Source organism: Zonotrichia leucophrys, chromosome 28 (assembly GCF_028769735.1).
Source record: "Zonotrichia leucophrys gambelii isolate GWCS_2022_RI chromosome 28, RI_Zleu_2.0, whole genome shotgun sequence".
NCBI classification, from domain to species: Eukaryota; Metazoa; Chordata; class Aves; order Passeriformes; family Passerellidae; genus Zonotrichia; species Zonotrichia leucophrys.
Window position 1 is genome coordinate 425,148 of NC_088197.1, and position 24,455 is coordinate 449,602.

General features: G+C 45.8%; 1 protein-coding gene across 4 annotated transcripts in view; it reads right to left on the bottom strand.

Annotated features, from left to right (window-relative positions):
- The window catches only part of LOC135458935 (ceramide synthase 4-like), a 40,696-nt gene extending 26,743 nt beyond the window's left edge, over positions 1 to 13,953 (bottom strand). Inside the window, exon 1 of one of the 4 annotated variants that reach the window (XM_064734432.1) lies at positions 13,414 to 13,953. The gene's annotated coding sequence lies outside the window, so the exon portion shown is untranslated. Of the gene's footprint in view, positions 1 to 3,542; positions 3,586 to 12,716; positions 12,805 to 13,393 lie in introns of those variants that run through there. The other 3 variants (XM_064734433.1, XM_064734434.1, XM_064734435.1) reach the window with 3 other exon arrangements.
- Positions 13,954 to 24,455: the final 10,502 nt, after the last annotated feature.

Sequence of the window (24,455 nt, forward strand, 5' to 3'; positions counted from 1 at the left end):
ACCAAATTGACTCTCATGTGCAAAACACAGATAGGCAGGATCACCCTCATGGAATATTTCTTCATCTTTGCTGCAGTCTTTACACATTGCAGAAAATACAGAACAAAAAATACAAAAAACCAAAAATACAGAACAGGGTACTACAAGAAGCAACACATATATCTTTTGCAATTTATACAGGTCAAATTCTCAAGTCAAGGCTGCTGGAAAGCTGAAGACAATGGTGTGTCTAAAAGGCCCTTTGAGCACCTACAGAAAAGTGTAAGTGGGCCCATTCTTTCTCAGTTCTTTCCACCTCACACAGCACCTGTCCTGCAGTGTAGCTTTTGAACATGCAGAACCAAGCCCTTCAGCTCTGAACACAGGTCTGACAGAGAAGACACCCCCTCACACAGAGCTCAGCAAGAGCAGAGATAACAAACAGCACTGGGAAACACTGGACAGATCAACATAAGGACTTCACAAACAACCAACAAAATAGTAAATGCTGAAAGAACAGCTTTAGGTTGGTTGCAGAAAGGTACATGTAAGGATGAAATCAAAACCAGAAAAGTATCACAGCTACACCATTGGGTAAGGGAGGACAAGGCATCAGCACTTCCTGAGCCCATAGTGCACCAAGAGGAGACTGGAAAAGGGGAATTCACTGAGGTGACACAGCCAGAAGGTCTTGAAGCAGCTGGACTCTGCTGCCCAGTGGCCTCATCCACTGTATTTACTTTGTTGAATCTTGCCTTTCCTGGTGTTGATTGCTTTTTTGGTTTTTGTGAACATAGTGGTTTCATCTGAACCCTCAGCATTGCAAAGGTCTCTGCTGTTGGGCTGGCCGGGCTGCTCCCAGGAGAGCAGGAACTGCTGCATCTGCAGTGCCTGCAGCAGAGCAGCAGAGCAGGGCTCCCCACCCTGAGCCACAGAACACTGCACTGAGCCCTGCAGGGCCAGGCTTGTGCTTGGTTTCGCTTTTGAAGCAGAACTGCTTGAGAAGAAGCAGGACACCCAGCTAAGGAGGTTACTGCTCGTCTCACAGGTAAAATGGCTAAGCAGGTTTACCCAGGCAATGTTAACTGTTGCTTACGTCTTCAAAGAGTTACTCTCTTACTTCACTTACAGACTCCATTCCCAAGCAAAACATTAATATATAGGTACACAAATATTCATATAAATTTACATGTGTGACTATAGCAGATAAGGGTGGAGACGAAACAAAGAGAAACAGCTTACACATCTTGGAAAGAGCTGGCTGCAGAGGCCTTCGAGTGCTCAATTACAGCAGGCATGGGCCATTGTCTGCAGGTGGATTACACAGGTTTGTGGGTGAACCATGCCAAAGGTACAAACATCCCTGTGGTGGCTCTGGGCCAAGCCATTTAGGTCAGCCAAGTCTTATTAGTTTAATTGCAGCCCCACGTGAACGGCCTGGCTGCCGGAGCAGCAGGGATTCCTGCAGAGCCTTCCTGGTAGGGCCAGTTTTCCCAGGATGCAAATATCCCCTGCAGCACAGCACTGCCACGGGGGAAATCACCACTCAATGGGGAGCACACCACCACAAGGATGCAGTTACGCTGCTTCTCGAGTCAAGCTGCTTTATTTTTCCATGGGGTTAAGGCTAAAGAAAACCAAAAAAGCCTCTTCAATCTTGATATGCTGGAGACCAAAATGGAGAGGCTTGTCCTATCTTCCCAAGAAACTGGGGTTGAGAAACAAAGCCCTCCGTATAGTTCTAAAGGCTCCTGTTATTTCAAACTGGAATTTGGAGCCATTGTGTTCCTGCCATACTCTGGTCCATATTGCCTAAATTTGAGTTTCCATTGCCTATTATGCATTTGAACCTTTAACTCATTTTACTAAGAAATCAATTAGTCAAGAACTCCATGAGTAAATTCTCTCCCGACAGCTTTTCTAGGCAGTTTCTTGTTTGATACTTCCCTCCCGGAATCCTGATGTCTTCAACTAAAACTACTTGTTAGAGCAACCCAAGAGAAGATACTAGTTTAGACATGAAAATTACCATGTCTCTTTTAGGCAGAAATAAATAATTTTATCACATAAAGCTCTGACTAACATAGCACAGGCTATCTTTTGAACACTCAAATTATATTTAATATCTTAATCTCCATCTCCAAGGATTTTTCTTGTTTTAAACTTTCACACTAATGATCACAATACTGGTCTTATAGTATTATAGTTCTAGGATAATTTTTGCTTCTTTTTTTCTTTTTTTCTGGTAAAATCTTTTATACATTTCTTCTAATATATATCAAGACTTGGTAAAATTTATAGATAAAAAATCACTAAAGACTTTGTAAAATTTATGGATAAAAAAATCTTTGCTCCAAAATTTTTAGTTACATGTAGCATTACTTTCAGCATACTGAGATGGAGATTAGTTAGTTAGAGTCACCTGCCTGAAGGGAATGCATTAAGCTTTTCAAATTTCACTTTAGTTCTGATATGTTCATTTCCATTTCCTCATCTCTGTTAGCCATCCTGGAGTCATATCTGCTTTCAGATATCGCCTCACTCAAAACAACACTTCCCCTACCCAAGATCCCTTTTTTAACTATGTTTCTCTTGGTTCTTCACCATTTAAAGGCTTTTCTTATAATGTAAATTTAACCATGGATGGACAGTGTCCAAGGGACTCAACTGAAATTTATCAGTGAAGAAAAATGCCTCAGAAGGTCCTCCCATGGTAATGAAAAGATATTTAAACTTTTCCATATAGTTGCAGTCCATGAACTACTCATTGGCCTTAGCTCTGCTAGCATGCTTCGTCACCCTGTCAAAGTAACATTCCTATGGAACTCAGCACCCTCTACACCTCCATTTCTTTGAGCTTCTTTTGCAGATTTTTACAAGCCTGCTTGCTCTGCCCACAACTGACGCAGAATCTCCAACCACATGTACAGGTTTTGTCATTAATCTCTTTTTACCTGCAGATAATTCTGTTTTATTTCTCTAGTTCCTCAGCCTTCTTATCTCTTTCTCTTGTGACTCTACATACCCTTTTCCCTAAAACTACAGCTTCTGGCAGAACCTCCATTTGTTTTGAATCAAATAAGATGTTTCAACTGTGACCAGTAGCAAGAGAAGTGAAACCACAACCTCCTCACCTTTGTAATCACCAACACTATGTTCTCCAGGCTCACCCTCCTCACCCAGACTCCGTTCTCCATATCCTCTTTTTGGGAAAATAATTGAAAATTTGAAATTATTTGTGCAGTCTTGTTTCTCCACCAATGTCCAGTTACCCTCAACTTCCTAGCATTTGCATGTTCTCCTCACTTAGATCTACCAGCTGACATTTCCTACCAAATTATTTCATGTCCGCTGTTTACACAAGAATAAATTCATTTTTCAAGTCACATGTGCTCTGTTCAAAGGCCAAAACTTTCATCTTTTGGGAGAGCTCTGTTGCAGAAAACCCCTAAAATGCCCAATTAAACATTTGAAACTGCAAATAAAAGTTCCACAATAGACAAACTTGCTTACCTAGATCTGCAGAGAACATCTTCCTCACCCAGCACAAATTACATACTAACCTCGCATACCTTGTGCTCCACTCGCCAGCTCCGTCCCTGCTGGGCTGCTGCGCTGTGAGTGCTGGCTCTGAGCAGCCTGCAGGTATCACCCACAGCAAGCAGGGCTCAGCTGATGTCACTCACCACGTCAGAATGCAAATCAGACAGCTCTTCTCATTCAGCCATCCCTCACTGAGATCAACGAGTACAACTTCCTGCTTCTGCCCAGTGAAAAACAAGCATTGGTTTATTCAGCTAAAACAAGGCCAGAAAAGGCCTCAAATAACTCTGGCTTCACCATGTCTTTGGTCAGAAGGTGGTCAGAGCAGTGTGTCCATATTTTTCGTAGCCTCTCTCTTGCTACCAATGTACTTTCAGAAGCTGCTCTGGGTGCTCTTCACACCCCTCACTGCAGCTGAGCTCCAGCTTTCCTCCCTGCATCCTTCTTTCCCCAGGCAACATTTCTATATTGCCCTTGGCTATTCCTACCTCTCCCACCCTCCTGATGCTTCCTGCTTGTGTTTAGGCTCAAACAACAGCTCCATGCTCGAGCTCCTTTGCCTCCTTCCATGTTTGTTTGTCCTCTTGTATGCTGCAATGGACTATGTGTGCTTGGATCTGGCTGTTCTGGAAGATCAGCACCTTTATCTGCCAGGAGCGTCTCCCATGAGCTCCTGCCAAGCAGATCCCTGAAGCAGCACAAATCTCCTCTCCTGAAACTTAAGAAAAACCCAAGAAGGTAGATTCAAATTTTGAAATGCCACAGCTGTTTCTACCATATCTTTCCTCCAAGAACCTGGAGATACTTCCCTACTAATGCTGCAAAAAACCTGGGCTGAACTGCAGCACTCATCAAACTAGACTGAAAGCGAAGTGCTGTACTGAATTATCAGGGTAAAAGCAAGAGACAAAAGCTGAAAACCTTTACTGTTTGGCTGGTACCTAGTTCAGGCTAAATTATTAAATGCAGCAACATTCCTGTTACATGCTAACATGAAGTAACACGCCTTCCAAGGACAGAGTGAGGTAACAAAAACGTTGTTGTCCTGACACTTGGGAACAATGTTCTGCTACTGAACATTAACTGTACAAACAAACAAAAACAAAACAAACAAAAATCAGCGAAAAACCACAGGAGACTGCATGCTGACTGTTGGTCTGTGCAGGAAGCTACAGACCATATAATGGCTTAGTGAGAACATCAGACACCACTGGTGTCACAGCACCAGCTACAACATCTCCACAAAACACACAGTCCCTATGTGGGTTTCTCAAGAGTGCAAATGTAAAATACAAGAAGGAGGTACCTATAAACCCCAAATGAGCTACTTATAATTTCTTTGCATTTTTTCCTTCACTCCTTCTCCTGACATCTACTATTTCCTCCAGTCTCACTGCAGAAACAGCCGTCACTGTCTGACATCACTTGATAGAACTGAGGAAGACTATGAAGTTATTGACCTCAGGCCACAGTGAGCTAAGAAGTCAGGTTGGAAGATCACTCAAAGAGTCAAGAGGGAAATTACTTCTCCTAGAACTGCTCACCTGTTCTTTCTCTAAATTTATCAGTACCAAAGAAAGAGTCAGGCAATCTTAATGAGATCATGTCCTTCAATCTCAATTAAGAGACAGTAAAAACTGTCAAAAAGCCTCTAAACAGAAATGCTATTTGTCCACAAAGATTTTACCAACAAGCAGTTCATGCACCAATAGAAGCCTTTTGGCAGATTTCGGAAGAGAAAGGCACAAAAAGGAATCACACTGTGAGAATACACACTGAATAAGGCTCAAGGCTTTGAGCCTGGGCAGCAATAACTTTGTGAGAAACTCTTCCAAAGGCAAGTTCAGGCCTTACAACCCAGTTTATGTGCATAGATGTTCACATGCTGGAGGAGCAAAAAATACTTGTCCAGATAATTCATGACAATACACACTCCTGACACTGTTTCTACTACCAACTGCAATCACTCAACTGATTATCACCAACCCTGTTACTCAACAAACATATACCAAACCTTAAAAAGTTTAATTCTAACTTTAAAATTGAGAATAACAAAAAGCAGGTAGTAGGTTCAAGTTTCTAAACCATACTTGAATCACATTAAAATACCAACACAGCACTCAATAAAGCCTCTTATGAGCTCACGTGACAGTGCAATGCTTCTCCAATGCATTACCTGACTCTCCAGCCCTTTTGAAGCATAAACATTCCTAAATAATCATACTGGTGTGATGGCCCTCTCCTCACCTCTAAGAATCCCCCTTGGCAAGCCCTTCTGGTCCCTTCCAGGACAGCTCCTCCTCTCCTGTCCTTTTGTCTTCAGCCACACCCCAGGTTCCACAGTCTGTCAGCCCTCAGAAGCTCTTCATCCATTATTTCACCTACAATTCCTACTTCCCTGCAGCCCAAAGCGTCACCATTGCTCCTAATCCATACAGCCAAGCCCTACAGTGAATCAAGCACTCTTGTCTCTCTTTCTCCTCCAGCCAGGCCATTTCCCCAGTCAAGTTTTCTAATTCCTCACCCCAGCACCTCTGAGCATCCCCCTGAGCGCTGAACTCCTGAACAGCCAATGCTGGGTCAAAACAAGAGAACCTGCTGTGTTAAACAAGGAGGCCTCAGGGACCAATCTGTGCAACCTCTGCCACAGACCTCGCAAACATCAAACAGCAAAGTGGAATTGGATCACCTTTAATGCCAACATAGATTAGAAAAGTGCTTACCTATCACTTGGGATTAATCTGTTGCATGAAGTTGAGGGAGGCATCCTGTATTGCAATGCAGTACACCTACACACACAGTAAATGACTTTTCACACAACCCTCGCTCTCCTCCCTCACACAGGAAACACACAGGCTTTTATTACTTTCTATGAGTTGTCTTTAAATTTCAGTATCAACAGTTCCATCAGTTTCCCAGGTATTTGTTCTTGCAAACTCCCCAGCCTGTTCCAAAGCTTAGGGAAAAAAATTAATTACGCTAAAATTAAGATTCTTTTAAATTATACTCCTACCTGTAAAACTAGTACATGCTTTCATGATTATTCATTTCAAAACACAAAACGTAAAACCTTATCTGAGAACATCTACATTCCCAACATTACTGCAAAAGCAAAATATGTCAAAACATTGAGATAGCAACTGATAGAAAGATTTGCCTTTCTCCAAGATTAAAACCATTGAGAATCACTTTTCACAAGCATTACTGCTTAATGAGTAATGCAATCTATCACATGATGATGTTCATTGAAAAACAAAAGTGAATATCATTAGCACAGATAAATTAAAAGCTCTGTGATAGGAGCAGCCTATAAAGCACAATGTGAAACTCCAGTTGTTTCCATAGGCATTGTGCTCTCTTCTTAGCTGGAAGGTGCCTAACACGAAGAGAACCTGCCTCCAATGGAGCTTTATCTATTACATAAACAAATAACTGTAGGATGGTGTATTCCTTGTCAAGATTTGAAGGCTGCAACAACTGTGCTATTTATCCAGTAATTCTGGCATTATGGGATGGTATAACCACACATGCAGTGGGATCCTTTCAATGAGTGATCCCGTTGGACACAGACAAGGCTCACTGGGATGGCTCAGCCCTGGGGGTCCTCTTGGTCTTCTGAGGAGCACAGTCCCTCCTCAAGCTGCCCTGCTCCTCCTGCTCTGCTGAGGAACCCTGTGTTTGCTGAAGGATCTGAGAGAGAACTCAGACATCCCATTTATTCCTCCAATTCCTCTGCAGAACAGACACTGATTTACCTCACCACAGCTGCCCTGCCCTGCCCGAGCCGGCACCGTGGTGGCCGCAGCGGCTGCCGAGGGTGAAGAGCTCAGCCCCGAGCACAGGGTGCCAGCCCCGGGCAGCTGCATCCATCCTCCATTCCAACAGCAGCACCTCCTGCTGCATGCATCTCCATCCCACCAGTGCTGCATCCATCCTCCATCCCACCAGCAACACCTCCTGCTGCATCCACCTCCATCCCATCAGCTGCACCTCTGGCAGCTGCATCCATCCCCCAGCACACCAGCAGCACCTCCGGCTGCATCCCCCATCCCACCAGTGCTGCCTCCATCCCTCATCCCACCAGCAGCTCCTCCTGCTCCCGGGCACAGCCCTGACTCACGCTGCCTGAGCTAAGGGTTTATTTTTAAAATGCTGATACCGAGGGTCACTTTCTCCTTGCTTCAGTTCACCACAAGTAACTTTACAAAAAAAGTCATACGGAAGTGATTATTTGGGGAATTCTGCTTTCATGCTTTTAATTCAATATCCTCTCTAAACAGAAGAATTCCTCTGATCTTTTCTTTGAAAACATTAAACACAAACTCTGACAATTCATCTTTCAGAAGGATCTTTCAAATATGTATGAAGACAGACAGATGAACAACAGGGAAGCTGTTGTCCCAAAAGCTCTTACAGTACCTCAGGGATAAAAATAACACTGTTCATCGCAAACAAAATAATGTGAACACAGCCTGTAGTTTACCTCTTTCACAATTTATTTTTCCTTATCTGTTTTGAATCAAAGCCTTGGCATTTGTTGGGTTGGAAGGCATATGCCATAACCTGTGACTACCAGTGCAGCAACCTCAGAAAGAAAAGTATTTTAAGAATTTCTTTATTTTTGGAACTGACTTTTAAAACAAAGACACTAGCTCTGATCAAAACCAGTTTCAGTAAAAGGTGAATCAGTCTCAAAGTTTATGGAATTACTGCAGTCCTCTTTGAACGTATTTCCTATTTTTTTCCAAATAAAACTCCTGGATTAAATTAAAACTAATGCATATTGGAAAAGGAGTGGGGAACATGCACTGGGTTCTTGACATTGCTGTTTAATTCTGGACAAACCTGCTGAGGCATACACTATAAAAACAACCCCCAACAGAACAGCCTTAAGTGGACTTTCAAAACTGGGAAAATGATGAGGTTTTTTTCTTTTTACTTAAGAAGAACCTGCTAAAGAATGCCAGTAGAATTATATATGAAACCTTTGATAGATACACTAAAGGTGAATACATGCATATAGCAGAGACCCACAATAAAATGCAAACCTTGATTTCATAGAGGAGGGTGGCTAGGGGCACAGACCAGACTTGCAGACACCTAGTTAAGGTGAGAAGCGCCCCACAGCCAGGTCAGTGTGGGACCAGGAGCTCTGAGTCACACCAAAGCAGGCCCAAGGACAGGAGCTGTGGTGGCCAGGGTGCATCCAGTGGAGAACAACTCTGCGCATCCTCAGCCCTCCATGGCAGCCTCACAGAGGCCCAGCCTGGGCTGGCAGCAGCTCCGGGAACTCCTCCAGAGCCAGAGCCTGCACTGGGCATTCCAGGGCTGTCCATGCTCCTGGCAGAGGTTCCCCTGCAGCTCCTCTCAGGTGCACTCCAGGTCTAGGGGCTCCCCGAGCTCCAGCTTTTACCAGAACCTGCAGTGTGTGGCACTGCAATGAAACAGTGCTGGAAATGTGCAAACTACACCTGCAACAGATGCCACTCAAGTGTTCAATATCTCAATATTAACTGCAACGAGGATAATTAATTTTACTAGTAAGAAATAATTACAAGATTTTGGCTTCCTCAAGAACAATCTATCTTTAAGTAAGCCTTTTAACTTCTACTTTTCCTTTACATGAAAGCGTGGCTTTTCTCCCACAGGGAAGAAACGTGGAACAGACATTAGAAATACAAGCAGGATATAAAACACAGAGCACAATAAACAATTCTGACTCCACAAATCTCATGGCACTTTTGTTCTTATCAGCAGGCTCTAAATTCACAGCTAAAGTGGAGTCAGCTCAAAACTGCATGCCCCTCAGTTCAGCTGCACCCCCACTGGATTTTAGTGTGCACTTGTTATGTCATAATAATGTCTGGATATATCCAATGAGCCTAAATGTATTAAACAAATGTGATTTTTCAGAAAATGCTGTGATATAATGACTCAGCATTTCAAAGAACAAGTACATGTTACTTTCATCCTACAGTACAGGAAATCAAGATGGACTATTTGTTCTGACTTGTGCATGTCAGCTCTTTCATGTTCTACAATCTCCTTTCTTCTAAGTTTGTTTTCACCTGAACAAAGCCTAAGACTCGAGGACCACAGTGGGAAAAGAAACAGATGTACTTCCTTTAAGATTGTATCAGTGGGTGGAGAGATCCACTACAGTCCTTAAAATGAAACTGCTGCTCTTTCCAGCACGAAGATGCCCCTGCTGAGAGAGGCTCCTCACAACTGAGAGCCAGTGTAAACCCGCAGAGCCATCAAAGCCTGGAGCTGGCCAGCTCTCCCCCATCACTGCACCACCCGCCATGCTCAGCACGGCATCTGTGAGGCTTCACACAGAACCAGCTTGAGGAAAAGATTTGGGTTTAAACCAAACCTTTTCTGGTTTTATCACTTAGGGGTGATTTTACCCCGTGCCAGTTCCTCAGTGCAATTCACCTCCTGGCTTCAAAATCATTTGTGCAGCTCAATGCAAGATTGTAAGGGGAAATGAGAAGTGGCCTGGACCTGGCAAAGGTGGCACCTCTCTCTGCAGGAATGCAGCTCAATCCAATGAAACTGCACTTCTGCTGAGCTCCAAACACCCATCTGCTACATCACATCTGGAAATATCGGCACTCATATCATCGAGTCCTTACTGACCTTTGCAAAAGGAACCTAAAAACCCCAAAAAACTCAACCAAACAAAAACCAACAACAGCAACAAAAAGAAAAAGACAAACAAAAAACCAAAAAAACCACAAACAAACAAAAAACCCAAAACACACACACAAAAAAACCCATCAGAAAATTAAGCCTAAATATGTGACAGATACACCCCCAAGCAATTTCTGGGTGTACATACACAACTGAGGGACCCTCTGGATCATATCACACCAAACACCATGCCTGTATTTTTCTCCTATTTCTCTCAGGAGTGAGTAACAAGCTTAAAGAACTATCCCCTACTCACCTTAGACCTGAAAAAGTAGTGTACAATAATATTCTAGCTGCATTTTACCCTCTTGCAGAGAAATTTGCTATGAATTAGGATCCAAAGATTCACTGAGGGATCTTTCATTTACAGCCACTGCTTCCAAAGTCTGGACAAATCATCCTGACCTTGGCAGGTGAGAACCCAGCTGCTGCAGCTCAGCTGTGATGTGCCTCCATCTGCTACAAGCACTGCTCACAAACCCAACTCGTGTACCAGTAATGTGCACAGTGCTCTCCAAAAAGAGAAGCCCCATGGACTTGTACCTTGGAACTGCCTTGCAAGAAAAGGAGACCAAGCTCAGGCATGTGTTGGGAGAGTAGCTAAGAATTAGAAAAGTATAAGGTTGTAGCTAATTCTAAGTCTTGCACTTGCAAGATAGCGTGTCTTTAGACCTAGCTGTAGTATGATAACAAATAGTGAAAGAGACATGAGAAAAGAGAGATGTGACCCCTAAGGAATGGGGAAGAGCTGATGTTGTGGTGTGGCCAATAGACGGTGTAAATTACAGAATACTGATGAACTTATTACTTGCTGTATAAGCATCTGATGCTCTCTTCAATAAACGGAGCTTGATGATCTCATATTGAGTGTCCGAGTTTTCCCTGCACCCGACAAATAACTCATCCCCAACAAATGGCTCATTCTGCAACAGGCGTGCACTCAGATGGCCGGAGCCTTGTCATCTGTAGCTGTATTGACTAAACACTCCTTTACCACAATCACTTTTCACAAGCAGAATTAGCAGCTTTGCAGTTTGACCTCTGTATTTTGAGACCACATAAGCCACTTCCTAGAATAATGCAAAAATAAGTGATCTACAAAGGCTTTCACTTCCTTCCCTGCCCTGCAAAGTATTGTTCTCTGCCATAAACATGTCAGAAAAGAAAAATTTGGATAACTCTATGAGCCTGAAAGCAACTTCCCCCAAAGAGCTCTGCAGGGAAGAGTCTAGGGTTTTATAAAAGCTAGAGCTAAAATAGAAAATACAATTTAGAAAAACAGTATCAATTTTCTTGTTATGTATCTCAAAGAACAGAAAGCAATTGGACTTTCCTGAGCCTTCTTGGGCTCATGAATATGATCAAGGATTCTCATTAGCTGCCTGTTAGAAAAAATATAAATTGCAGGAATGCCTGAATTAGTTATTTTTGTGTTTTTTGGACACTGCCAGGTTTATAAAAGATTGGATGTTGTCAAGATATTGACTTTTCAGAGCTCATGCTGTCCTTCAGATCAGACATCACTTAAGTTCTGCATTCAAAAGGACATCAGAAACTGTAAGTGGTGTTTAAAAACCCAATGGAAATGCGCTCCATCAATCTGGTGACCTCAGGAAGTGAAGGAAAAAGCTCCATCACGAGGAGAAGCTTTAAAAAGAAGCCTTCTTTAACTCTATTTCAACAGAAAGGCAGGAAACTGAACTTGGAAGCCTGTGAGGATGGATGCCTGCACGGGTACACAACAGTAAGCCTTTGGAGTTCAGACAGGTTGGGAAGCAAAAGCAGAGAGCTGAGATATCCTCAAGCACCACTTGTGCCTCATTTGGCAATGCAGGGGCTTCTCAGACACTGTCCAACAAGATGGGAAAAGGACACCAACTCAGACGAGTTTTTAATTTTGATTAAAGCTGAAATCCTTCAGCCCAACATGAAAGGTTGGCAGCATGAATCTGATCTTTGCCACATGTGAACAGAGGAGACAAGTCTCTTGTAGTTACTGGTGTGACAGACAGCAAAACACAGCCATTTCTGTGGATTTTAGTAGACTATAACAAAAGAAAAGGACAATAATAATTTTTCATTGCAGGTGTTTACCCTCCTTCCTGTCTGGAAGCAGTTGTCAAGCTGTGAAGTCTCTACTCTGCTTTATCTCCTTAGCATAACTCTGACATTAGATGGCGATAAGATTAAGAAAATTAATATTATATGCAAATTTCAACAGATTTTAACAGCTGATAAGCCTCAACAGCTTTGATTCTCAGTAAAAAGTTCTTTTGGCTGCATTTTTCCATTTGGGCAGCTTCTTTGCTGCTCTGAACATAAGCATCTCACAGTCTTATCTTTCAGTGTACAACTCGCAGGTAAAAAAAAGTTTTGTCCTTTTTTTTTTTTTCTTTTAAACAGAAATACAGAAAAAATTCCTCTGCATTTTCAAACCTCATGGCTATCTTGATAAACCTGAGCTTGTAGATTCATCAGTCAGCAGCCAAGTCACCCACCTCACCCCAGTTCTCGCTGTTGGCTGAAAGAGAGGTAGATTCCTTCTGAGGACAAACTTCACCACGTGCGTCCTCTCACACGCATCTTCCATCTGACTTTGGCAAAACTTATCTCACAAAACTCCATATTACATTTTCAAAAGAATGAATTACCTTTAAATGATGATAAACTGATATCGATAAAGATGCATTTTCCAATCTGGTGAGCTAAAATTCAGCTGTCAGACTGCAAATTAACACCGGTCTGCTCCAGCAACACTCACCTCATACCCTGACACCTGACTTTACTCTTATTGCCATTACCTACTAAAACCTACCAGTTGGTCAGGCTTTAAACGATTCCAGAAGTGGAATTTGCTGTCAAGTATCTGATTTGAGGTTTTTGGCAACTCCAGACTAAAATTAGGGTTGGTTTGCTTGGTTGGTTTTTTTTTTTCTCGTTATCCTACTTGAATTTTGCTCACTGCACAAATCTTCCTAAAAACAATTCAAATCACAAACGAAATATCTCAGCCTCCTGCCCAGCTTTGCCATCCTTTTCTCTGAGAACAGTTTTCATTGCTAGCAAGAAAATCTTCCTCGATTCAGGGGTAAAAGCGACGCTCCCGTGCCCGCCGCGAGCTGAGCGCTCCCGGCCCCGCAGCCCCGCGGCTCCCCCGGCCCTCGCCCGTTCTCACCCGCTCAGCTCCGGCCTCACCTCCGGCCCGGGCCCCGCCAGCGGCCCCTGAGCGCCCGGGCGGAGCAGCCGGCGGCGGGCCCGGCTCTGCCCCGCTCAGCTCCGCTCCGCTCCGCTGCCGGCGCTGCCCCGCTCAGCTCCCGGCACGGCCCCCTCTCTGCTCCGCTCCGCGGTGCTGCCCCGCTCCACCCTCTCCTCTCCGCTCCGCTGCCGGCGCTGCCCCGCTCAGCTCCCGGCACGGCCCCTCTCTGCTCCGCTCCGCTCCCGGCGCTGCCCCGCTCCGCCCTCTCCGCTCCGCTCCGCTTCCAGCACTACCCCTCTCTGCTTTGCTCCGCTCCGCTCCCGGCTTAGAGCTGCCCGCCCGGCCCCCGCTCAGGGCGGCCGAGCGGGGAGGTCTCGGCGCAGAGCACCCGAGGCTCCTTCAGCGAAATTGCAGCCGCTCTTTACGCGGAGAACAGGGGTTAAAGTAATGCATAGTATTCCAGTCGAAACAGCGAGAAAGTGCTCCTTCTGTGGACCACGGCTTTGGAATCAGTGCAGTACAGCTGGGTAGATTTTAAGGCCGGAAAAAAAAAACCCCTTGAGATGATCTATTCTGTCCTGTGTTACGCAGGCCAAAAAAAATTCCACTCCGTCATTCTTGCTCTCGAGTCTTGGGAGCACAGATCCTGTTTGCTGTTCCTGTGCTATAATGCATTCTTGGAGCACTTAAGGCTGTTCCCTTGTCTCACTGAAATGCTGTCCATCAGCTTATTCTTGCCAGACTTTTCTAAAGCTATAGTCAGCACGGTTATGATGAGCATGGTTATAAATACCTTTGCAGACAGAAATGTGAACAATTTTAAAACAAACACAGTGACTTGCTGATAGTTTTCTCGTTTACCCATTTGAGTCCACCTGCTCCATTCCCACTAGGCAATGCACAGTCCAGCTGCTGGCAAAGGGATGCCTTGTAAACAGTCTCGGTTACAGTAGCCAGGTTGCCGCAGCATATCAGAGAACACAGTTGCACAAAGTACTGGGGGCCTGGTTTTACAATCCTGTCAGGAAACTCTGGCCATCTCAGAGCCCCAGGGGACACCTGGACACCTACAAGCAGGTGGTCATCCAGTACTTGTGTGGCATCACTGAAACCATCTTAAAGCAGTGCTTGATCTGCAATCACCATATTTATAGAGCCAGTTTTTCTGGGGCTGATCTGAAGCCCACTGATGAAAACTCCCACTGACTTCCAAAGGATTGGGATTGGGCTTTCCACAAGCAAAAGTCTGCTTGTTTCAGTGTGTGCAATAGGTGGAACAAAACCATCTAAGACCCCTGGAGCAAAGGAAGGTGCTCAGGTGTTGTTTGCCTTTCATTTCCCTTGCATTCACTTTGACTCTTTTAGTTACAGAGGTGTGATCCAAGTCCTCCCACTCAAGGAGGACCCGTCTGTGTCCTCACCAGAGGGTCCCCAGCACACAGAGCCACAGCAGCACAACAGCAACGCAGCTCAGAGCAGAGCCCTGCTCAGAAGTGCTAACCCTGCATGCCTCAGCAGTCCATAATCATAAATCATGGTGAGTATAGAATTACAAGTGCTGAATACTGCTACTCAATCCCTCTGCAGAGTGCTGCCTTCAAGCCATGAGAGATACCAGGTTTTTTGGGATCTGTACCTTGAGACATCCAAAGGAGACTGAAGGACAAAGATGGGCATCCAGTCTCTTACCTATCAGGTTTGTTCAATACTTCATGAAACAATTAGGATATTAAGTACTTCAAAATCACTTATAATTTCAGAATATGGACTGCCGAACCCCTGCTGGGTTAGTATTTATATGACAATATATTTATGAGTGTACACAGGTTTCTAAAGATGTAATCATTTATCCAGCAGATGCCCACTGTGAACAGGATGATAATATGTTCAGAGGTCAAACAAGTCTTCTAGTTAGAGTCCACAAGAATGTTACCTTCTTAAACCCTGTTCAGTGAGTCCAAATGAAGCTCTGAGCAAGCCTGATGGCCATTTTGTCTGTGAGCTCTGGGATGTGATGCTGGGCACTGGAAAAGCAGAAGGGTGGCCTTTGCCAATGGGAACAGCACCCTCGAGTGGGAAAATGAAGTTCCTCCCAGTCAGCAGGACCTGAGGTAAGCACAATTAGTTCAGGCTGGAGAAGGCTCTAGGGAGACCTCAGAGCCCCTTTTACTCCCTTAAGGGGCTCCAAGGGAGCTTGGGGAGGACTTTGGGCAAGGACAAAGGACAAGGGGGAGTGGAGGGACAGGACAAGGGGGCATGGCTTCCCACTTCCAGAGGGCAGGCTTAGATGGGATACTGGGAAAAAAATCTTCCCTGTGAGGATGATGAGGCCTGCCAAACTTTACCAAGGAAAGCTGTGGCTGTCCCATCCCTGGAAGTGTTCAAGGCCAGGCTGGATGGGACTTGGAGCAACCTGGGATAGTGGAAGGTGTCCCTGCCCCATGGCAGGGGCGGGAATGAGATGGACTTAAATGTCCTTTCCAATCCAAGACATTCTGTACTTCTATGTAACTCCAAATGCAGTTGAGCACTGGTGCCCCCAGAGGTGGATGTGCTCAGGTCTGGCGATGGTGAGTGAATGCTTGTGCCTGCTATGGCACTAATCTGGGCAGAGCTGCTGCCCATTGCAGCCTTACTGGTCCAGCTGCAACAAACCTCACCTTGTGTGGATTCTTGCATTTAAGTCACTCTTGAGTTGTAACTCTCATAACACTTCATCCTACTGTCTTATGCGTGCACCTCTCCATCCTAGTGAGGATCCTAAAGCCATTATAACTCAAGACCAGGACACAGCATTTTCATGGAATTGGTTCATCTACTCTTGAAATAGATCCTGTTTATGAAGAAAGGGGGAGGCTTGTCTTCAGGAGTGTGGTAGTTTGACCAAGAAGGAGTGGGAATTCTGGGATGCTGTGGTCAAACCAATGGATGTTCGGAGTTTGATACTGACACCTGGTGTAGCCAGTGGGGTTTGGACACACCTCCGAGAAAACACAGGGGTTAAAAAGCAGGGCTCTGGCCCTGGGAGGCTCTCTTGGGACGTCGAGGAGAAGAAGTCGGATCTCCCTCCCCTGTCCAGCCGCTGCTGCTGGGCGGGGGAGGGGCAGCCATGCGGTAGGCCCGGGGCCTGGACAGAGATGGGGGTGAGAAGGCCCTCGAGGATGGAAGGGTGGAGGAGCCCCAAGAGACATCGGGCAGACATTCCCCCCCCCCTCCCCAGGAGGGAGAGAGGAGAGCCGGCGACACCGAATGTGATAGCAGCCGGCCCAGGAGGAGAAGGAGGGGGGGAAGAGTGCCTGGCCGGAGCGGCAGCGTGTGTGGGAGTGCCGCAGCTCCGGGACAGACAGAGACTGAAAGTTTTAACCCCTTTCTTTCATGATTGGGGCCTTGCAAAAATGCTAATCCTCCTCGAAGCTGAATAAGAAGGGAGATAGGAGATGAGATGAGACAAGGACCTGGCCTGAAGGACGTAGAGAAGACTGGCTGAGTGAAGAGAGAGATGCTTGGAGTGGCCTTGTGGCTGGACTTTTCTTGTGGCCATGGACTCAGTTTGTTCCTGTGACACAGAGACTGCACTTAGGGGGAGGCAGTGCCTCAGAACCAGGAGGGTTCATCGTGGGGACCCCCCGGCCCCAGGGGGTTGGAAAAATATGGGGGGGACAGATGTCCCAAAGCAGAGACTGTGCCTTTTTGGAGTGAGACAAGGCATCCTTGAAAGACAACCCTAAAAGCAGCTCTGGCCATGCACGGTGGTGAGAGCACTGGGCATGGAAGGAAGATGTCACAAGCGGCAAAAGGACTTTTTTCCGGGCGGTGCCGAAGTGACAGGGAAGCACACGAGGTTTCAGTGTGTTTCCAGGGGAAGCCTATGGAACAAGAAGGACTCCTCTCCTCTTCATGAACTGAAGTTTGAGTATACTAAAGTGTGGTGCCAGGCTGGGCAGTTGGTGATTTGGGAGAATGTATCGGATTGGGAAAGTCAGGTAGTGGGGAGGAGGAAAGTGGTTTTTTGTAAGGTTTTCAATTTTTTTTTCTTTTCCTTATAGTTTTTCCCTATTTTCCTGTAGTTTAGGTAATAAAGTGTTCTTTATGTTTAAGCTGGAGCCTGTTTTGCTTATTCCTGGTCACATCTCACAGCAGACACCAGGGTGAGGGCATTTTCATGGGGGCACTGGCTCTGTGCCAGGCTCAAACCATGACAAGGAGATACTGCAATTCCTCTGGTCTTGAGAGAAGATGCTGTGAGACAGTGTCTAACTGGAACTGCACAGGTTCCAGAATGTGCAATTATTTACACCTGAAATTTGATAAGATGCTGTTGCTGACAGCATCTTTTGAACATGCCTTTCTATTATCACTTTATGGCTTTTTTGTCAGAGGAGGGTAAGGTGGGAGTTTTGAAAGAATTATCACTGGCAGACAAACTCGGAAACTGACCTTCCTGTAGATCATGGTGAGGAATATGTTTATGGTCAGGCAATGAGGGTGTCAGAGGGTAGATACTATGGCTGACACATCACTGATGATTCTCAAGAGGAACCCAACCATGATCAACTGCACCAAACCTCCTCTCTGGAAATGCTCATGTTCTGAGTCAGTGACATTACTCATGCCAACACTCCTAACACTAACAGTCTGGGGAGTCTTAAAATCTTCATGTCATCAGCTAAGTCAGGTTATTAAAACAAATCCCCAGTGTCTTCACAGAAAGCAGGTATCTCTGTTCCAAGCCTGCTGTTGATTCCTTCTGTAGGAGCTGTGAAATCCAGCTCCACCTGGGTTCCTTCATATCTGCTTGCTCACGGTACCAGACGTGGCATCATTTTGGCACTGGCTGTGACCAGTGGGGTATTGGGTTTTACATGACTTAAGCAGAAGGAGTCTAGCAATTAAAAAAAAAAAGTACAGCTGGAATGGAATGGAATGGAATGGAATGGAATGGAATGGAATGGAATGGAATGGAATGTATGAGCCAGTGGTGCAGAACCTGGATCTGTGAATGCCATCGAAGCCTGCACACTATAGCAGCAAGAGCTTAGTTTCACTCACAGGACCTTTATAAATTACATACTCTCCTAGAGAACGTGTTCAGAGTGCTTTGAACACGTCTCTGCCATCTTAGTTACCCTGAAATGCAGAGCGGCTGGTGGGATTTAAAGAACATTCTTGATTAGGAAAATTTGAAAGTCTTCTAGATCTCCTTCAATTTACCAATGGCTATTCCTGTAAAAGCAATGTCTTCTATGAATTTTCTGGAATAACAGCTCCTCTTTGAGAGCCAACACCCTCTCAAGACATTCCTTTTGATCATACTATTGCCTAGGAAGTTAACATGCAGCTTACTGTTAACACCATTGTTTTGATATTTTGGTGTATGTACTTTCCTTTTTCCCACTTAGATAATCCTGAATTCTGTGCCATTTAATTTCTTCATTTGTTCAGGCCTGATGCAGAATTTTTTGTTTGGGCTTAATCGGGTTCCCCTTATCTGTCTCTCAGCAGCTGTTTGCTACCTGAACTCTGCCCTAAATCCTGCAGTGACAGGTGATGCCCATTGACACAACTCCACTTACTCTCTTTCCCGCTGGCACCCCCACCCCAATGTTCTGGCACTGGTGTCTGCTCTTATGGTGTCATTTGGACTCTGAACCCTGATGTTTAGGGTCACAGAGGGCCCTCATATTCTCTGTGCAGAGGCAGCACGTCCCACACCCCACACCCATCGCTGCTCATGGCAGTTCACTCACCCGCTCCTGCTGCTGGCGGCTGCTGCACTGTCTTACTGCCACATTCTTCCTGCCATGTATCAGCCTGAATTGGTTGTCCTTGGATATCCTTACACCCGTGAGTGTGCAGAGAAGGTGGCTTACTGCCTGGTGCCAAAGTTCAGTATCTTGAGAGAAAGGTACAACTTTGTAAGTGAAGCAGAAAGAGGAGAGATGCACACAGCACGGGCACTCTCAGATATCATGTGAGCCCTCCCCCAGCTTGTGGGGACGCACATGGGAGCAGCTTTGTTCCTATTTTAGGTACAGGCCTAAGTATCCAAGAGCCATTTGTGCTCTCTGCGCAGCCTGGCAGGATTTGGGTTACAAGCCTCAAAGAGCTGCTATTGAGTGTGCTGCTCCAGGGGATTACAGGCAGGAAAGCTGTCCCACAACCTCTGTCCTTCTTGAAAGGCTTTCTAAAGTATCCGACCTGTGGCTAATATTAGACACTGCAACTTCAGCAAGCAATCCAGTGCCCTTTCTGTAGTGCTTGGCTCTGCCCATACCTGCTGTGATTTCATCCTGTAGCACCATTTTGAGGGTGAATGTCAGGACCTCAGGACTAACGTCACTGTACACTTAAGGGTTCCTTGCTGATATTTTTGTTGAAGAGGGTGAAGTGTCCCAGGCAAGCCTGCTGGAGTGTCAGAACACCCTCCCCTTTCCTTGCACAACCAGTGCAGCAAAACTCAGGATGATACACTAAATAGCTGATTTTTTTAGAAACAAAACTGACTTCATTTCCATTCATTTCATTAAATTTCATTCACAGGTTCTCTGACACTCATACAGAAGTACTGAGATGAATGTGTGCAAGTGGTGTTACTTGAGGTATAGAACATTGGCTGCTGAGTCCTCATCACGTCCCTCAGCTCTCCATGAGTTGGTGGCCATGTGCTGCATATTGCATACACCTTTCATACCCACCCTGAGTCTCTTGCTCCAGAGAGTGCCAGGGCTTCACTAAGCCTTGCAATGGCACAGGTGGGACCCTGCAGCCCTGCAGCTAGCCCTAGGAACTAAGCAGACTCAAATATTTCAGCTGGAGAATATAATGCAGCTCTGGGGTTTTCGAGGTCTTACCAACTCTGGCTGCCGTGGGTGTCCCAGACAGGGAAGTCCAGTTAAGCACAACCTGTCTGGGCCTCTCAGGCAGGCTCAAAGCTGCTGGCAATCTTAACAAGCTCAGCTCTTAAGTGAGATCAGCTCTTTGGTTGCGAGGTGCCTCGGCAGACGCAGGGAGAGAGAGGAGAGGGCTGTGTGAGGTTCCACAGAGGTGTCTTTATTGGTATTTTCTGCAAAGGGTCCCAGTGGCAGCCCTTCTGCTGAACTGGGCAGAAATAGGGGTTTATATAGAGTACAGGAGTTTTGGGAGCCAGTCCAGTAGTAAGGGTCAAGACGAAAATGACCTGTTGTTTTACAGAGAGATAACAAGGGTCCAAGGGTGGAAGAGGGGTTTCTTAGGTCCAGTCATCATGACTAGGCATTTCTTATCTTAGGTTGCTGACTGCCAGAGAGACCTTGCAGGCCCTGTGCCTGCTACAGGAGACCTACAACAACCATCTCGTCCACCTCCCTGGGCCCTTCAGGGCTGACCAAAAACTAAAGCTTGCTCTCGAGGCCATTGTCCTGCGCCGAGGTGTATGTGGCCAAAAGGTCAATGTCCGGCTAGCAGAGGGTCAATGGCTGACACCCAACTGCATAAACTGCCAGCCCCCCTCGGCGTCTGTTGGCCTCGGGCTGAGCTGGCTTGCGGACCAGAACTTGCTGCGGTAGTGGACGAGAGAAGAAGTAGCACACTCACTGGGGGTGAAGGTCGGTTTATTGATGACACGGAAAAACCAACAGAAGAGCACCAACCTGGGAAGGGCCCCGAGGAGTAGGAGAAGTAAGGTTTTAAAGAAGGGGGGGTGTATAAGGGAGGGATTTACAGTGAGCCAATGGGGAAGGGTGAGGGGATGAACTTAGCATAACTGACATAAAGGGGAAACCAATAGATACAAGGTAAAGGAGGGGCCCCGGGACCTCAGCCAACCACAACCCCCAAAGAGAAGAAGGCTCTGGAAAACTGGGAGGAGTGGGGGGGTGATTGACTGGGCCCAGGGAGGAGGAAAAGTTTACTTATAAGGAGAAAAGGAGGAGGGGAAATTATATAACTTAGGTAACTGACACAACCAAGGGCAGAGGTAACCATGGTCTATGGCGGGAAAACTGGGGAGGGCAGAACCATTTACATTGAACGGGGGGGAAACAATACATAAAATGGGAGAGTAATACAAAAAACTTAACAACACACTACAACATTGTCCCAATGCCTCTTCAACACTGACAAGCCAGGGGCATTGACTGCCGCTCAGGGAAGACCATTCCAGGGTTTGAGCACCCTCTTCATAAGGAAATGCTCCCTCATGTCCAGGCTGAACCTTCCCTGAAACGGCTTTGCACCGTTTCCAGGAGTGCTGTCCCTGGATCCGAGGGTGAAGAGCTCAGCACTGGCCTCTCCATGTCCCCTCCTCAGACAGCTGCAGAGAGCAGCAGTGTCCCTCAGCCTCCAAAGGAGACAAGGCCAGAGCCCTCAACTGCTCCTCAAGGGCATGCAATCCAGCCCAACCAGCTTGGTTCCACTCCTCTGGACTCATTCAAGGACCTTCACATTCCTTTTTAAATTGTGGGGCCCAATTTATGGGATTGCATTCCCATTCTAGGGGTGACAGAACAGAAATGTAGTTATTACAGCTATAGTAAATTGTTTCAAGATTTGATATGCCAACATTCATTTGCAGTGCGTGGCCCTTTGCAGAGGGGAAAGGATAGCCCTAAAATGTACTGGTTACCAACTTGTTTTCAAATGTAATTCAAAGCATAGGTTTCAGCTCATAAATCCTATGTCATTTACAATCCTTGCTGTTATAGACTAGGGGCATTCAAGAAATGGGAATGGTTAAGACACCAGGCACCCATGAAAATCATAATGAAGGGCTCATGAGCTGAGATAAGGATTGGAAGAAAACACTCTAAGGGCAAAACAGGCTCAAACTTAAAGGTATAAAGTAAATTTAATATTAACAGAGTCAGAGGGTAATGAGGAATAAATGAAGCTTTTCAGTTCATCACTTGAGATCTTTCTACAGTTTGCTTAGGAAGAGGAGTCTTTTTCTTCTGCTATGCCGTGGAGTCTTTCCCGTGGGGACAGTTCTCAGCGGCTGTGGTTCAGCATGGTTCTAATTTCACAAGTAGCAGTCCTGCCCAGCTTGCTGTAACATGAGTCCCTCCCACAGGCAAAAGAGTCTTCTCAAAACTGCATGTCATGTGTCACTAGGCCATGGGATGCAATCTTTAAAGGCTAGGTGCTCTAGTTTGGAAGCATGGCCTCTCTCTCTTTGTTCAGGTCTCCCACTAGACCACAGCTTTTTTAGGATCCACCAGCTCCAGCGTGAGCACCTTTTCTCATGGGTTGTGAGTAGATCTCCCTGTGGACTTCATGCATTACAAGGGAACAGTTTGTTTCACCACAGTCCTCACTCCAGCTTGAAGAGAAATCTTGGCTCTGACACTTGGAGCACTTCTTCCCCCTCTTTCTTTACCACTGATCTTGGTGCCGCCATGTTGTTTTCCCTCACGAGTCCTCACTTCCTCCTCTTCTCTGACTAGAAGAAGAGCTATTGCTTGTAGGTACCACTGCCAACAAATCCCACGAGTTCAAAGATTCCTGCAGGATCCTGCAGCACTGAGAAGTTGATCTCGTCCAGGTTCCACATTGGAGTCACTTGTCATGCTTCTGCTGCCAGCCATGCGGCTCTGCCCCATTGCACAGGCAGTGGTGGCTGCAGTGGCGCTGGCGCCATTCAATGCCTCTCCACGTGCACCGGGAAGGGGAAGCAGCTGCTGCCCCTGCCCTTCTGCCCATGGCACAGTGGCTGGCCAGGAGAGGCCAGGCGGGCAAGGCTCACCGCGGGCCGTGCCAGAATGTGGTGGCTGGGATGGTTGTATGGCCACCCCCAGCACAGGGATCGCCCCTGGCAGCAGCGCCTCACCACCCCTCAGAAACACCTTCCCATGTGCCATTTTGATTTCCTTCTCAAATATGTCACAGAGTGTTACCAGCTTCTCTAACTGGGCCAGCAGCATGTCCATCTTCAGAGCCATCAGAGACTGGCTCTGTCAGACATGGTGAAGCTTCTAGCAGCTTGTCAGAGAAGCTACTTGTGTGGCCTTTCTCTCATACTAAGAACTAGGCTGTGCCAAATCAGCACAATTTATAGCTTCACTCTCACAGGCCTGTTGATGCCTGCTGATCTATCAAACCCATGTTTGGACATATGGAAGGATTTGTGTTGTGACACTGAGCGTGTGTCATGGCTAAATCCCAGCTGGCAATGAAATATGCAGCTGCTCCTCACGCACCTCCATCCTGCCCTGGTGGGAAGAATCAGAAGGAAAAGTTAAAGCTCATGGGCTGAGAGAAGAACAGTTTAACAATAAAAAAAAACCACAAAAGAACCCCAGCAATAATAATAAACACAACACTAATAATTGTTGTGAAAAGGAGACAGATGAAATGCAAAAGGAACAAGTGAAGCCCAATACAGTTGCTCACCAATGCCCAGCCCACTCTTGAGCAGCAATCAGCCCCTCCTGGGCAGTTCTGCCCTGTTCACACACTGGGCAGGATGTTTTATGGTGTGGAATATCCCTCTGGCCAGTTTGAGTCAGCTTTCCCAGCTGTGCTCCCCCCAGCTTCTTGTACAGCTCCTCACTGGCAGAGCATGAGAGAATGAAAAGTCCTTGACTTGGGGTGAGCACTGAGAAACTGAGAAACAATGAAATCAGTGTGTGATCAATATTATTCTCTTCATGAATCAAAAAACCACAACGATGCACCAGCCGCTGGGAATAAAATTAACTCTGGGAGCCATTGTGCAGCTGGAAAACTGTAGAAGTGGGGAACAAAGTGACATGGACCCCCTTATGCATCCAAAGGAGATTGCTTTACTGTAGAATCAGCCCCTTTTCCATCACTTGTTTTAAATTTTTAAAAGTTTAATAGTAGTAAAATGGTTATAAAAATAGTAATATAAATTAGAGCAATAAGAATTTGGACAATCAGAGTTAAGACAATAAAGGACAATAAAAAGTGCAAAGAATTACAAAAGTCTGGATGCTTTCCTCAAAAAAGCATGTCTGCTAACAAATGATTAACCTTTAAAAGCAATAGCTGTTGCGTATTCATATATCTCATACATGATGCAAACATTCCTTTCAAACTAGATTTT